General features: G+C 38.5%; 1 protein-coding gene and 2 long non-coding RNA genes across 3 annotated transcripts in view; 2 read left to right on the forward strand and 1 right to left on the reverse strand.

The window, feature by feature from the left end:
- igsf21a (immunoglobin superfamily, member 21a) overlaps window positions 1-13,646 on the forward strand; it is a 149,759-nt gene that overhangs the window by 62,480 nt on the left and 73,633 nt on the right. The gene's annotated exons all lie outside the window — the stretch shown is intronic.
- On the forward strand, window positions 4,645-7,845 carry LOC142996174 (uncharacterized). The gene is made up of 4 exons (XR_012961741.1): window positions 4,645-5,018; window positions 5,650-5,752; window positions 6,202-6,931; window positions 7,159-7,845. It is a non-coding gene; the product is annotated as an uncharacterized LOC142996174 (long non-coding RNA).
- On the reverse strand, window positions 8,043-9,240 carry LOC142996175 (uncharacterized). The gene is made up of 3 exons (XR_012961742.1): window positions 9,063-9,240; window positions 8,531-8,646; window positions 8,043-8,279 (listed from the first exon to the last, which is right to left on the reverse strand). It is a non-coding gene; the product is annotated as an uncharacterized LOC142996175 (long non-coding RNA).

The following is a 13,646-nucleotide window of genomic DNA, read 5'->3' on the forward strand; positions in this document are numbered from 1 at the left end:
TGATTACAGTTTATCCTTTCCTGTAAATGTTGTTACTAATACATACATGTCAGAACATCCGTTTACCTGTAAAACAAATATTCTGCTTAAAACTGAAAAAACTTTGAGCTATTTGCCTTATTCATTCTCACATTTGCACAACCTGCACCATGGTTGATCCTTTAATCTTTTTGTTGTTTTGTCATTTTGATCGAACCACTGATAACACACTGTTCATTGATCAAATACTTTCATTAAATCCTGTGTTTTTGTTGAAGCTCTTCTGGCGGAGGAGAATTGCAGCCTCTTTTTTCTTCCTCCATTATAATGCAATCAGAAACAAGAAATTGAATAAAAGATGTAGTCTCAACTGCTTTGTGCTTACATTCTAAGTTAAGACAGATGAAATATGAAACACTTTGATTTCATATCTTCTGCCTGTCTGTGTTATTATTATTATTATTATCACTTTCGCTGTGATCTTTGTTCCCGTTAGACATTCTCTGACATTGTGTTTCTTAATCAATCATTAAAATGTGTCCAACTGTGTCAGAAAATCATTTTGGATTTCAACATCAAAACAAAATCTAGCATCTGGCTCTTCATGGATATACAGGGTGCAAGCGATCTTCTACTACTACTACTACTACTGACGATAAGTGAAACTGTTGTTTTGAGATCCAAAGTGCATGAAATAGAAGAAAACACAGACAGCCATTGTTTTATTGGTTCATTTTTGCACAGTAGTGGAGTAGGGTTATGCTGCATTTCCATTGATGGTTACCAATAATTTGACTGTCGGACATTTTTGAGTACTTTCTTGATTCTTGGTTTATATTAATGGAAGACAGAGCTCAGTTAATGATTTTAAGAAAGAGAATAATTAACTAACTATTTTTTAGTTCCTTCTTCAGAGTTTAGACTAGAATGGGTTAATGTTATAGCATAGGCATTACGGAGGAGAACAGGGATCTTTGCCACCTGTCCAGTAGGGCTGTTTATCTCTCTTTCTCTGGTAATTTGATGCGACTTTGATACAATGATTGAGGAATCGAGCTTCTCAAATTTCAGTCAGCTCCTTACTAAATTCGTATTGGATCATAATTAGCAAATCGATGCGGTCGTATGTTTGACACACAAATAGATCTGCATGTCGGTGCCAGAAGGAAATAACAGACTCAGCTGTTTCACATTCAAATAAACCAGGCTTCTTCTGCCCTTTGCTTGTTGCCGTTAACCCTGTTATCAATTCGGATCGAAGCTTCGAACGTTCTCTACCAAGGGGTCATAGAAAGTAGAATCACTGACTTTAGTACTGCATCAGAAAGGAGAAGCCGATATGTCATTTTAATGTAATTTCATCTCTGTTATTGTTTATATTTAAAGAATGAATTCTTACATTCGTACATGACATTCATTAGTGATTTATTCCTGATTTTTGCTAAAAGAACACGTTTTATAGCCCTAGTCTTACTGTCACGATAGTAAAGCTTTTATGAGCTATTCAGAACTAATGATTATTGTAAAGCATCTTTGAGAAGGGCCATCAGGGCTGTACACATTTAGTGATGTATACATTTATGCATGAACTATATTTCTGCATGGTGGCTACATTTCTGACAATCCTGATTTAACTGTGTGTGGCATTTTAGTTAGTTTAACCAGCTGAGACACACTTCCCTAACTTTGAACATTGCTGGATCATTCCCCTTCAACACACTCCAATACCATCTCATTTACAAATTGAACGCTTTGTTTAATCCCCCTTTATCCTGTTTTGATCCAACCTTTTAGAATCACAAGCCAACAGAGATATCTGTGTAATTTAGGTTTTCATGGTCTCTCTCCTCCCTGCTGATGCAGCATGTGTGGTGAACCCTGATCGATCAGTCACAGAGGAAAAGTGTTATGTCAGTGGTCCCATTAGAGACAAACTGAAGTATTGACAAAGGCGACACCACTTTGTCCCTCTGGTATTGGTGGTGAATGTGTATGTTCAGAGGGATTGTAAATATTTGGATAAGAATAGCTCAGCATGATCTCATAACTAGTTCGGCTGATATACGTACTTACTTTAAATGTAGTTATTGCAGTATTCTTTCATTTAGTCTTGATGTCTCACAGGCACTTTTTCCTCACTGTTCACAATTGTTTGAGTTCAGGTGCCGTCCATTACAATGATTTGAATTTCCACCCTCCCATTGTCCTCTTGCGGATACTGTGTTTAGACGCAAACAAATAATTGAGACCTATGATGGATCAGGACATACGGCAGTTAGAAGTACATAGCATAGTTTACAGCTATCTTAAAGTTCTTGTGTTTGATATAGTCGTGCACGGGGCTAAATGGTAGTTCAAGTTGCGAAGATTGCACTGAATTGGGATTATAATTGCTTCTGGTAATTACATTAATGTTGGTTATTACATTAACACCCCACAGAGTGAAACTACTTTGACGTATCCTACTTAAGAAAAGTGTGTTTCAAGGCCATATTTGATTCACAGAACGGTGTGTTTGAAGTTCTTCTTTCTTTTCTTTTTTTAAACTAATGCAACACCAGTGTGCACCTTGGATGTGTGAGTGACCAGAGCTGCATGGTTGAATTTGTCATGAATTAGATATAAAAATGTGTATTTTATGTTGGATTTTACAGATTATTACCCTTAGCCTAATAAAAATTTAATTTTTGCATAGAAACCCTCTTTTGCAGTCTGGTTTGCATAGAAACCCTCTTTTAAAGCAGTCTGGTTTGCATTTGCATCAACACATACATCAGCAGAGCATACTGTATCTCTTTAGTTGCACGCTTGCGTTGAAGAATGGTAAACATTTTCCTTTTACAGTTTGCTAATTTACAGAACCAATCAACAGTAAAATACAGTTCCTCTAAATGCCATTACATCCCCGAGCTTTGCTTTCTTAAAGGGACTGAGGCATTAGAATATTGCAACTGGTGCATTTTATAATGTTAATGAAAGTGTCAGAGTCTGGATGATACACTAACCTGCTTTGATATTTATTTCCCCTCACACCCTGCACATTGTGATGCAGTAGTCTCACTTGGATTGTTTTAAATATGAAGTTTAATTGCATGACAACAACCAAGCTAAGTATTAAAGAAATACGAGAGGTTATTACAACAAGTGCTGCCATTAGTTGTGACTAAGTTAATGAGCTCTCCCTGCAGCCACCAAAGCTAATGTTTTATTGTTTGTTAGCCTCGTTTTTGGGCACTGTGCCATTGTCACTGTTTATGCTTGATGGCAGCCAAATCAAACCTTTTTTTCTTTTTCTACCTTTTTTTTAAATTTCCGAGATAACATTTTTGAAATATACTAAAAATCCCCAAGCCGTTTATCCTGGGAATTCCTCATAATTGGTGAGAAAGTTAAGCTGTAATAATGTTTGGAGGTCTGCGTCTCAGCTAGGGTTTTATTTGGGCAGAGGAAACGTTTTTCCCCACTAAACCAATGACTGAGGCACTGGCAGCCAGGCAGCATCCCACAAAATTAAATCATCCATTTCACACTTTTTTAACTTATTTGCATTTTGTTTAGCAAAGCACTAATGTGTTAACAAAAAGGCTTACAGAGGTCCAACCTTGTTGACCGAGTCACAGCAGAGCGAGCACGGCCGATACTGCAGGAAAAGCACAGGAAACAGATTTTTGTGTTCATGGATCTTTCATTCCTGCATGTGTCTACATTCAATCATCTATTTTTAAATACAGTGCACACACTGTTTGAAAAATGAGCAAATAGATTCTACTCCGTGCCTAATGTTTGAATTTAATTTGTGCTGGGTGTTAGTCATGGATTATACTGTAAAAATCTTCATCTTATAAAGTCATTCAGTCTAATTTCGAGTCCCTAAATACCGATTTCATTAAAATAAATGAATGCTCTTCACATTTTTCAGTTTGGCAAATTCGGTCTAAATTTTCTTAAGCTAAAAATTGTCATGCTGTCATGGATTTCTTTCAGTGTAGCTTTTTGTGTGGCAAATGAAAGCATAATCAAATAAAAGCAAAAATAACAAAAAGAAATGACTCCGAAGGGTTTAACGCTGCATGTGTTAATGTTGAAGTTGCCCTCACGCCTGATGTATACAGTTAAGTGATAAATCTTTTAGAGGTACACGAGGCTTAGACGTTGACTCTGCCAATCTTGTTCCAAATTGCTAAAGTGCTACAAGGCAACATAAATGACTGTGACAATGTAGCAAATGCATCAAGGTCTATTGCTCCTCTGTAAAATAGTTTTGAATTTAAATGAACTTTATTGTACAATTTATAAAAGGACATGATGTTTCTATTTCACAAACGGCACAGGCGGTATTTAGAGCCGCTCCCTCCTCCACAGTGCGTATTGTATGAAATATTTAAGTGTCCATATTGCACATTATGCATTTGTTCTGGCAAATATAACAAATAAATGCATCATTGTGGCTTGGAATTAAGTGGTGACATCTTGATTCACAATCATTGGAGTACCTTGCCAGTGCAGATCAAGTATTTAAAATGTCTTCTTGTTTACTGGTTCAATTACGCCGTTCAAATTGCCACATAAAAGGCAGAGATACATAAAAATCAGTGCAAATTTATAGCATTAGATAAATCTGTCACAGCTTTCTTTATGCGTCTTTTGGAAGCTGTTAAGATATCTACGGTGGCCGAGAACCGCCACCGCTGCAAATAAAAGAAGCGCTACAAAAATAAAAAAAGCTGGTGTGCAAAAATTAAAATCTGGTGCAAAAATAAAAAAGGCGATGCATATAAAAGAAAGTCTGCAAAAAAGAAACGCTACTGCAAATAAAAGAAAGTCTGCAAAAATAAAAACGTCGGTGCAAAAATAAAAACGTCGGTGCAAAAATAAAAACGGTGATGCAAATAAAAAAGCCACAACGGAAGTGGGTTACCGGGGACTGTTTTTGCCGATGCACCTGTGTGAGTAGAAGACGACGCCGACGCACCTGTGTGAAGAGAAGAGGACGACGACGACGAAGAAGAAGAAGCTACAATAGGAAAACGAACTAGAAAGTAAGTGAACATGATAGTGTTTAATGTCGCTACGTGTACTTTTTAATGTGTTATTTGGTTAGGCCAGGTAACCCCAGGTTTGAAGTTGAACTGGAGAATGCCGGTGTATTGTTAGCTTCGGCTAACACGGGGAGACCACTAACGAGTCCGGCCAGATGTCAGTTTGACATCATAGCTGGAGTTTGAGTTATTGGATGACATCATTTTGTTAGCGTGATGACATCACGAGTCCGGCCAGATGTCAGTTTGACATCATAGCTGGAGTTTGAGTTATTGGATGACATCGTTTTGTTAGCGTGATGCCATCACACTCATTTAAGTAGCTTCAGATTCAAACAGCTTCAGCAGCATTGGAGACACACTTTCTGGACCGACATCTGACTGTGACTCTGTGAGTGAGCTCGTCTTGTGGTGACCATCTACAGTGAAGACAGGTTATTACTGTCGTTGTTGTTGTTGTTTGTATCATTAATAATCATGCTAACAATAATCTAAGGCGTGGGTAACAAAAGTTATGTGGATGAATGAAGTTTAAGCTGTGTGGGGTGGCCAGGGACCTTTGAGAAAGTACCATGACCATAATGTCATATTGAATCCTAAACTTGACTGTTTTTGCTTTGTCATTTACCAGATCATGTTTTGTCCATTCTGTGGGGTGAACCTTCCATCCGTCCTAATATATTGTGGCTCATGCTGTAGAAATGTCAGGTTCCTAAGGAGTCTTCAAGATGAAGGTAAATTTCTTTCTGACAGTTAATGAGGTTCTTAAACATGATGGATTGCAATGTTTTTTCAGAGAATATACTGTCTGTTAGTCATGAATATACCACTTCTTATGGTGAAATCCATAACGGAGGCATGTGGAATACAATGAATTTGAAGACATGAAAAATTAAGAAAGTGTCTTAGTCTAGTAGGCTACTGATCCCTGTAAAAAATCCTATGCAACAATTTTGAATGTTTTGCACTGTGCTACTTTTATATAAAGACATTTTCAATTAATTAATTTTAACAAGTACATTGAATAGCTTGATTCCTCAATAACTCTAATCACTAACTACCATGTCACCCACACATGATAATCTAAACAATCTCATTTATTCACCTCTGTAAAAATTGAAAATGTTTATTATGCAGTTCATCATTTGGCCTCTAATATAGTGTTCTCCGTCCTACCCCTCAGGTCCTGAAGCTAGTACTCCAGTGGATGAACTTATCCAAAAATATTTCACAGAGGGCCATAGTTATGAAATAATAGTGGACTTACTGAAAACCAAACACAACATATCAGTCAGTTTTCGCAATCTACAAAGAAGACTAAAACATGCAAGCCTGACCAGAAGGATCAACTACACTCCAATTGCTACTGTGCAGGCAGCTATTTCCGAGGAGCTAAAGGGATCAGGCCAGCTTTTAGGGTATAGAGCGATGTGGCAGATTCTGAAACAGAAACACTCTCTTGTCGTCAGACGAGACGATGTGATGCGCCTAATGGCAGAGCTGGATCCATGTGGAACAGAGAATCGCTGCAGACGTAGATTTGTTCGAAGGGCATATCATTCAATGGGACCAAACGAAGCCTGGCACGTTGATGGGTATAATAAATTAAAACCTTTTGGAATTGGCATGAGTGGCTGCATTGATGGCTTCTCCAGAAAAATTATGTGGCTGAATTGTGGAAAGACGAACAACGACCCTTCAGTAATTGCTCAAAACTACATCAACTGTGTAGTTGAGCATGGAGTTTTTCCAAAGCGGCTCCGCACAGATTGCGGCACTGAAAATGGAATAATGGCCGCCATTCAATGTACCATGAGATCAGAGCATGCAGACGAGTTTGCAGGAGCTTAAAGCCACATGTATGGCACTTCAACATCCAACCAGCGGATTGAAAGCTGGTTCCGGAAACAAAGGTTTCTGTCACTTTTAATTCATTTATGTTTTACTTGACCCTGGATTATTGTATTTGCTGTATGCATTTATATTATTTCTGTTTAATGTATATTGCTGTGCTTTTTAAAGGAAAGGGTATATTGTAGTGAAATCTCCAAAAGGCATGAGTCAGTAGTAAGTGGACTTGTACATTAATCTAAACCTCTTGAAGAACGATGACCTGGATGAATTTGTGTTTTCTATCTAGGAGCCAATTTTGGATGGATCTGTTCAGTGACTTGAGGGAGAGGCATCTCTTCAATGGCAGCCCTGCAAACACAAAGTTCACCTCCTGGAGTCACCTTATTTATTATTAATTACGTAAAAACTGAAATAATGTGGTGCTCTAAAATGTGTGTACTTGAATGCATTTGAAAATATTTTGTAACATTTTGATTATAAAATTTAAGATTCACAATAAAGTTTTCCCTCATGTGCAATGCTTTCTCTAATATTTGATACTTAGTTTAACCTAAGATCATTGCTTGTCTTTGGGTCTCTGCATCCTTGTCCTGTAAGAAACTCTGGAGATAATTGTAATGACCATGAAAGTGAAACTTAATTGATGTGTTGCTCAGTGTGAACACTTTCCTGTACTTGCTCCTAGTAATTGTGGTTTCCCAGCATCTGCCCAAACCCTGAACCACATCACCAGCATCATGCCAGTGCCAGCAACTCCTGCTGGGGATGAGCATGAAACTCTTTTTGGAGAACTGCAACGACAGAGTGGTGTAAGAGCTCCTTTGCAGTGGGAATCAGCTGTAGAGAACTACATCACCCTGAAAAACATGGCTGGTCTGTAAAAATTTTAGGGACATATTTGTGTTGTGACAACACCAAAACAAACTTCTTTTTATGTGTCGTATTTGCTGCTGCTGTATATTGCTGCTGTCATTTTCCTCTCTCCCCTGTCATTTGGCAGAGGCTTTTGTCCAAAGCAACGTACAAATGTCTGTAATAAAGTTGTCTATGCCTGAAAAAATCTTAAAAAAAAAAAAAGAACAGTCTGTAGTTTTTTTATTTATTTTTTATTTAAAGAAAAAAGCTGAAGCTGCAAGCACATTCCTGATATCAAATACAATAAAAATGTGCGGTGTTGACAACAGTCTATTTGCAATACAAAAAAATAAAAATAAAATGTTTAATATAATGTACACAAACATGGATCTCTAGGTCAGAGTGTGACACATTCTTTTAAGTAGTTTAAGCCTTGATTGTGTGACAATATTTTCAGACAAGGCTAAGTGTGAACGATAGACTATGTTTCGGAGCTACAATTACCAGAGCTGCTGAATCAGTGCTTGACTCTCCATCTGCAGGTTCCCATATCTGGAAGTAAAAAACAATATATCAGTGAGCACTTCAAATTTGATTGACAGAACTAGAGCTGAACAAATTTGAACATAAATATTGAAGTTTGTAAAATATGTGTAGGCCAGGACACTGCAACATTTACTGTAATTTAAAATGCTATTTTGGCACGTTTCATCAGAAACATGGCTTCTATGTAAAATCTATAAACATTTTCAGACAGAACTTACAATATAATCAATGTAAGACACAACAAATGTGGCACTCACCAATGTATCAGCTGCACTGAATTCTGCAGAGCTTGGACTCATGATGATCACCTCTGAATCCGACTAAGTAGTTTCGGAGGCTGCTGGTGTCCACAAAAAAGACAATACATTATGATCTGCAAAAAACAAACAAAAAAACAAGTATCATTAGGTTGCTTTGGACTTAAATTGCATGAACATTTTAGCCGTCAGTTCAATACCTCAATCTGACATTATGGTCATGGTATTTTCACAAAAGTCCCTGGCCACCTCACACAGCTTAAACTTCACATTCATCCAAATAACTATTGTTACCCACGCCTTAGATTATTGTTAGCATGACTATTAATGATACAAGCAACAACAACAACGATAGTAATAAGCTGTAGCCGTCAGTTGCTTCCACTCTCGTTAGTGGTCTCCCCGTGTTAGCCGAAGCTAACAATACACCGGCATTCTCCAGTTCAACTTCAAACCTGGGGTTACCTGGCCTAACCAAATAACACATTAAAAAGTACACGTAGCGACATTAAACACTATCATGTTCACTTACTTTCTAGTTCGTTTTCCTATTCGTAGTTTCTTCTCGTCGTCGTCGTCGCCGTCTTCTTCTCCTCACACAGGTGCGTCGGCGTCGGCGTCGTCTTCTACTCACACAGGTGCATCGGCAAAAACAGTCCCTTGTAACCCACTTCCGTTGTGGCTTTTTTATTTGCATCACCGTTTTTATTTTTGCACCGACTTTTTTATTTTTGCAGACTTTCTTTTATTTGCAGTAGCGTTTCTTTTTTGCAGACTTTCTTTTATTTGCATCGCCTTTTTTATTTTTGCACCAGCTTTTTAATTTTTGCACACCAGCTTTTTTATTTTTGCAGCGCTTCTTTTATTTGCAGCGGTGGCGGTTCTCGGCCACCGTAGATATCTGTGAGGCAAGCCATTTCCCCCGGTATCAGAAACATGCGCTGAATGTACAGCTAAACTGAACTCCCTGATAAATTAAGTTGAAAATAGTGACAGACCGATAAACTCCATTGTAAAGCAGCCGGGGCGCCTTGATGAAGTGCTCTGATGCCAGCATTCCTTGCAAACATCTTCATCAAGACACTTTGATAGATTCAATCAGATGATTCCCCCCCCCTCACATTTAATCAAAACATCTCTGTTGCTATATGACATCTTGCTGTAGGAGACACACTTTTAACACATTTCATCTCTGTGCTAAAAAGCTACCCTGCTCAGTCAGACTAGTCCAGTGTGTGGGCACTTTCACACACCAATATCCTCCGGCTGTTTCTTTGTTTCAGATTTGTTCATCAAACTGAAATACTTGTGTGGTTGGCAAAAAAGTGGTTCTCTTATAGAAACCCAGAGTAAGGACAATATTTCTTTTCTTTTCTTCCATAACCCAGCACCACATGAAAACACGTCTCCTTTTGCTGACAAAGGTCACAAATCTGTAGTGCTAGAAAAAAGCTTTGCCATTGAACCACTTCCTTTTTTTAACCTATTCAGCAATATGGGCCCTCAGCAAAATACATTATTGCCTGACCTACTCGACTACATATGAAGGGATGAAACCACAGGCATCGCTATGTTTTGATTTCTTTCTCACATTACATTATTATTAAAAAAGACATTTGATCTTCCAGTGGAGCCCATTGAATGTTTTAATTAGGTAGATCTCTTTGTTGTGTGGTAGAGGTGCATTGGACGTAGAGCAAACATGACCTTCACAAAAAAAACCCTTGCTCTTTGTGATGAGCAAAACATTTGTTTTGTTGGTTTTCTGTGTTTTTCTTGTGCAGTTTGTGATTTTGTACACTAAAAAAAAATTCCCAAGGCCTCTCTCTCCAGCAAGGAAACAACAGCATTTTCTCAAACATTTATTAGACAACCTTCGCTTGCAGTAGTCTTGATGTGATGTGTGTGATAACAAGGAAACAAAAAAATGAGAGGAGATTTGTAGAATGGAGAGAAAGAATCAAGAGACAGATTCCTCTTTTTGTTGATTTTTGTTGCTGCACTCTGCTCCGTCCTTGTCGTGTTACCATTGTCTCCTGTTTCATTATCCACTGTTGCTTGATCTCACAGCCTTGAAACTCCCCTGCCTTCACCAGTTGACCAAAACCCCTCCAGTACACGGTCCATGTTTCTATAGTTCCCAAACGGTAACGAGGCCTCATTGACACTCTTTTCCCTCTTTGCACGGCACGGCTGTTGTATCTTGTCCCATTTCTACAAGTGAGTAAACATTTGTGCCCTGATATGCTTACATTGTTTTTCCAGAGCATCTTTACTCTTGTTATTGTGTTATGTGATTGTAAAGACCTGCTCCCTTTCAGGTGTGTCTGTGTGCGGCACTGGTGAGCTGAGATGTAGCTGGTGCTGGTCATTAGGCCAGCTGATGGCTTGTTGCGATGAGAATGTGCCCAGGAGGAAAAGGACAGAGATCAAATGGGCAGCTAGTCTCTCAAGTCTTGTCTGATTAGTAGTTCTGTCCAGACTCCTGACACTGTGGGGCACACATGGTCTGGCCTCTGTGTCCATCTCCCGACCACGGATGATGCAAGGCTATGACACACACTTTTGGCACCCAAGGGTACCATTTCCCATGCCTTTATCCCCCACCAAGTATCTGACATCAAGAGCCAGGTTATCGCTCAAGCTGATCACAGTGAGAGCTATGTCGGGCCACATGGTCCAATAGCCAACAAGGGACATGGTGGACAAAAAGAGAGCCATTTCTGTCCTACGAGCCTGAATGTGTTATAGATTTCTGCGCAAACTGCAGACTCAGTAAGAGCCATGTGATTTTAGCTACGGGTGAGACTTTTCATTCAGAATGGAGCAGGATCAGGATCACACAAATGGTTTGCCCTTTCTCAGATCTCTTAAATAAGCTCTGAGGCACTGGGGATGTAAAATTTGGCATTGCTGCAAATCTACAATTTTGCAGGCTATCTATAATTGTGGGTAATGTAAATGAGCACTGCTGTTCTTATAGCAACTTGTATGAAGTGCTGCTAATTAGAATCAGCTGCTGCACACTTTAAGGACACTACTACTTGTGTGTGGAAGGCAGGGCAGTGTCTCATGGCCCAAAGAGGTTTTTGACTCAGAAAAACATGTGAAGAGAATTTTTCTGAGGAGTAGTACTGTATAAGAATTATGATATATACACCATATTATAATGAATAAGAAGTCCACCAATGTTTAACCTTTATATTTGCCAAACATCTGGTTTAGTTATAAGACTTCTCAGTAGGTAAACCACAAAATGACACATCCATCCAGTCTGTGTTGCCACTTTTCCTGTGAAGGGTCACAGGGGCTGGCATTCATTGGGTGAGAAGCTGAGTGCCCTGGACAGGTCATCAGTCTATCACAGAACGACGCCCTCACATTCACACCTTTCTCACCATTCACACAATTTAGTATTTACAGGTCACTTAACCTGAATGTATTTGGACTGTTGACAGACTATCCAGAGAAAACACACATACACACGTAGGGAGAAAATGCATACTTGGCTCTAATGCAGGCGCCACCACCCTCTGTGTCAATTAACAGATTATTTTGTCCAGTGTTTCTTTAATTATCTCAGTCAGAGAGTGAACTCTTACCTGTCAGCCACCACACCAGGGACATGTTGAATATGTTGCTTGAAAAAGAAGCGTTATCATTATGAAAAGCCTTTAATACCAACAGAGCTGGTGTCAACATTCCCAGAGGGGAATCATTTTGTATTTTAATTATTACTGCTAATAATATTTTGACATAAGCAATTACTCCAGTTTAAACGGCTTAAGGGTATTCATTCCATGCTAAAGTGTGTGTGTGTGTGTGTGTCTGTATGTGTGTAGCACCTCGATTGTATGATGTCCCTGCTAATAGACCCATTATACTATGTAATGTCATGAACCACTATTTCACCATTAGCTCATGTTAAGGGAACGTGACAGGATTCTTCCCTCTCAAATCTGGAGCTTAACATGGCAGGATTTGTTTACCATTCTCTAATGACGGTGCCATGACAAACTCACTATTTATCAGTTGTAGCTTTACATGCAGTCACTCCTTATACTTACATGCACACTCCACTCACTCTTTGAGTCTGTACTGAAGTTCAAGTAAGGCAATAATGTGAGTTGTCTTACTGCTACGATGACATCAACATTCCTGAGTGAATCTATTTACAAATGCATAATCGAGGTCTCTTACTCTGAATAATCTTATTTTGATTTGTGATGATTTTATCCAATCACGGTGTTGACATTTGATCATAAATGATTGCCTTAATGGAGTATCATCAAATTTTAACATGCATTTAAAATGTCTGACTTTGAGCACGATGTGTGGCAAACACATTTAATTTTGATAAAGTTGATTAGAAATGACTGGTAATTAATTTCCTGCTATTAGCTGTGGACATTTTACACTCTGCTGAAACTACTGTAGACTCGAACCAGAAGGATTAAATGTTGTTCTATTTTGAAAAGGAGTCTCTGCTTTATTAAAATGCTGCTTGGCATTTATATTCTGTTTAAATATTTATATACCTTCAAATCCTGTATCTTTACAGTGGTAACATCAAGACAAAAAGATAAAGCAGTGGAACATGAGATTAAGTGTGCAGAGAAAATGACAAATAGAAGCATTTAATATTGAATTAGAAATCGAGTCCCTCAGTGTGAACCTGAGTTGAATGAGGAGACAAAGTCACCCTGGAAGGAAGCATTAGGAGTGAATAACGTGTGCCACTGTCTGCTTTCTCAAGTTTAACTCAAGCATGGCTTATTAAAAATGGAAAAGGGCCCGTGCCACATTAAAAATTTGAAATTAGTTTTTAAGCATGAAATGAGCCCAGTGCTGAGCAGTGCTGCAGACAGATAAATATTTTTGCCCAACGAGAATACATTTCCTGGAGATTTGCATGGGAAATATGATGATTTGGTTTAAATTTGTACATTAATCCCTCATAACTTGACTTGACACCTCTCCTCCAAGATGAATAAATCAGTACGTACTACATGGAATTCCTGAAATGCCTTCCATATAGCAAGAAATACTTTTTGGCCAATTTGTCCTGTATCAGAATTTGTGCTTTCAACCAATTTCTGTCAGAAGATTGTCGGTG

Source organism: Genypterus blacodes, unplaced genomic scaffold (genome assembly GCF_046128005.1).
Source record: "Genypterus blacodes isolate CSIRO-AG114 ecotype Tasmania unplaced genomic scaffold, CSIRO-AGI_Gbla_v1 ptg000037l_1, whole genome shotgun sequence".
Classification (NCBI taxonomy): Eukaryota; Metazoa; Chordata; class Actinopteri; order Ophidiiformes; family Ophidiidae; genus Genypterus; species Genypterus blacodes.